The sequence below is a fragment of the Lathyrus oleraceus genome, chromosome 4 (assembly GCF_024323335.1).
Source record: "Lathyrus oleraceus cultivar Zhongwan6 chromosome 4, CAAS_Psat_ZW6_1.0, whole genome shotgun sequence".
Taxonomy (NCBI): Eukaryota; Viridiplantae; Streptophyta; class Magnoliopsida; order Fabales; family Fabaceae; genus Lathyrus; species Lathyrus oleraceus.
The window spans coordinates 228,070,399-228,073,267 of record NC_066582.1 but is presented as its reverse complement, the minus strand read 5'-3'; the positions used below and the strand labels follow the sequence as shown (position 1 = coordinate 228,073,267).

General features: G+C 37.4%; 1 pseudogene; it reads right to left on the bottom strand.

The window, feature by feature from the left end:
* Positions 1 to 2,054: 2,054 nt before the first annotated feature.
* Positions 2,055 to 2,154, bottom strand: LOC127077217 (uncharacterized; annotated as a pseudogene).
* Positions 2,155 to 2,869: the final 715 nt, after the last annotated feature.

The window sequence follows — 2,869 nt, the reverse complement described above, 5'->3', positions numbered from 1 at the left end:
TCAGAGACGTTGAGGGAGAGTTGAGCCCTATATCCACGCCCAACTTTTATGCACGTTGAAGACCTTTTTGGAAGCGGAAGCAGTTACTCAAGCATCAATATAAATAGCCACTTGCCAAACCTAAAAGGGTTCCAGGCTTTTCCACATTTTTCCTTTGCCGTTTTCGCTTTTGCAATTTTTCTTTTCCAGCAATTTAAGCATTATTTTTACAGCATTGTTTGTACGAGTTCTACACTATTTCCCTTGCAATTTCTATTTCCTTTTTTAGCATTTAGTTAATTCTTTTCGCACAATAGTTTCTACACCGGAAACTATTGTGTACCTTTTTACCGGATCTAACCTTACGTTAGAATCTAGTTTTTTTTTATTTTCTTCTTTTAATTGGTTGTTTAATTGAAGAATTCAAGAACAAATCCAACCGGTCTGTGGTGGAGTGTTCAAGACTACTATTTAATTATTCAGGTTCTTTAATTATTTGTTGAATTTATATATGCTTTGTTTTATTATTAATTTATACTGTTTGCCTGCGATGGATTTGTTTATGCATGCTAATTATTTAGATCTGTTTAGTATGTCTGGCTAATTTATTTAGGTATCGGTATGTAAAGTAAGCGGAATGAAGGAATCAAAACTAAATTGGTTTAATTAAGTTTAAAATTAAAATCACTCTTTTTACGGTCTCAATTTACAGGTTTAATAACAAAGTTTTTGTACGAAAGTAAAAGACATAAAGAAGTTAAAATCAATAGAACGAGAGTTTGAGTTTTTAACTGGACAATGTAAATTGGACATTAATTCTAGATCAGGGCGAAAGCATTTTTAGAGTTAATTAAATTCTAATCTTTTTCAAAAAGTATTTTTAAATGTTGAATGTGAGGACGAGAGTTAAGCATTTGAATTTAATTGTATAACCTAAGTCAACAGAGCGAGAGTTTAAGATAAGGGTGTTTAAATGATTAGTATTTTTCTTAAAAAGAGTTTCTACGGACCTTATTGTTTTCAAAAAGTGGTTTTTGACTTAACTAATGAGTGACAGCTACGTTAATATAAAACCATAGTTTATTCAACAGAGCGAGAGTTTGAGATAAGGCTTTTAAACAATAGTGTCAACTGAAAGGATTTACTTTAAAACCAAGAAACCAACAAAGAATTGATTCCCTAATTACGACGAACTACATACCGATATCGCTTTATTAATATTTAATCTAGATCTTAGTTTAGTTTTTAGCTTTTCCCCCTAACAATCAACCATTATCCACCTTAGCTTTACGAAGTAACCTTAGATAACGGTATATCGATTCATAAGTCCCTGTGGGATCGATATCTTTTAAAACTACGCGATAGAACTGTGCACTTGCAGTTTGTACCCCAATTTCGACTCATAAAGTCGCGATCAAGTTTTTGGCGCCGTTGCCGGGGATTTTTATTTAATCGATATCATAACTCTTCCGTTACGCTGTAGAGACTAAGGTTTCTTTTTCTTATATTCTTTCTTTTGTTGATTTGTATGCCACGCACTCGCTCACAAGGCGAACCGCTCTATTTACGAATCAACGATATCGAACTATATCTCCGAGTACTACGACGAATTCGGGAATATCGTGCTGCAAACAATCTCCCTCCTGTAGAACTTCCTGATTTCAAAAACATTTTTCCTTCGATAACCGAGATGGCAGAACCAGCTCGTGCTCTTAGAGATTACGCCGCTCCATCGCAAGATGAACCGCATTCAAGTATTGCTCCGCCCGCAATCGAAGCAAATAACTTCGAACTTAAACCTTCGTTGTTGCAGGCTGTGCAACAGAACCAATTCTCTGGAAATCCTACCGAGGATCCAAAACTTCATTTATCCGTATTTGTCCAATACGCTGATACTGTTAAAGCTAATGGTGTCACTTCGGAGGCAATTCGACTTCGTCTTTTTCCTTTCTCATTAAGAGATAGCGCTAGAAGATGGCTTCAGTCTCTCCCTTCAAACTCTGTCACCACATGGAACGAGTTGAAGAAAGTTTTTCTTGCCCGATACTTTCCGCCAAGCAAAACAGCTATGTTAAGAGCCCAGATAAACGGATTTAAACAGAAAGACAACGAGTCTCTTTTCGAAGCATGGGAAAGATACAAAGACATGATGAGACTTTGCCCACACCATGGTTTGGAAGACTGGTTAGTAATTCACACATTTTATAATGGTCTCTTGTACAACACAAGGTTAACAATAGACGCCGCTGCAGGTGGTGCACTAATGAAGAAACCTTATGCTGATGCTTACCAGCTTATCGAGAGCATGGCCCAAAACCACTATCAGTGGGGAACCGAACGAACAATGGTGGAAAAACCTCAAACGAAAACTGGCATGTACGAGATAAGTAACCTTGATCACGTTAATGCAAAAGTGGATGCTTTGGTCCAAAAAATTGAAAGTTTAAATGTATCACCTCCAGCCGCCGTGGTTGCTATAACTCAGAATTGCGAGGTCTGTGGAATCCAAGGTCACACCCCTACGGATTGTCAACTCTTGACAGGAATCCAAGCAGAGCAAGTGAACTATGCTCAAGGAAGCCCCTACTCGCATACCTATAACTCAAATTGGAAGAACCATCCAAACTTTTCATATAAGAGTAATAATGCTTTGTACGCACCTAGACAATCTCCAAATCAAGCCCCAGTTATACCTCCAGGATATCAGAAACCGAACCCATCCATGCCTAACAATAACGCCCCTAGGAAATCCAACTTGGAAATCATGATGGAAAACTTTATAGCTTCCCAACAACAAACCAATAAAGATTTCTTAAACCAGAATGTACACATTGGCGAACAACTTAAACAACTAGCAAGCAAAGTAGATGCCCTGGCTACCCATAACAAA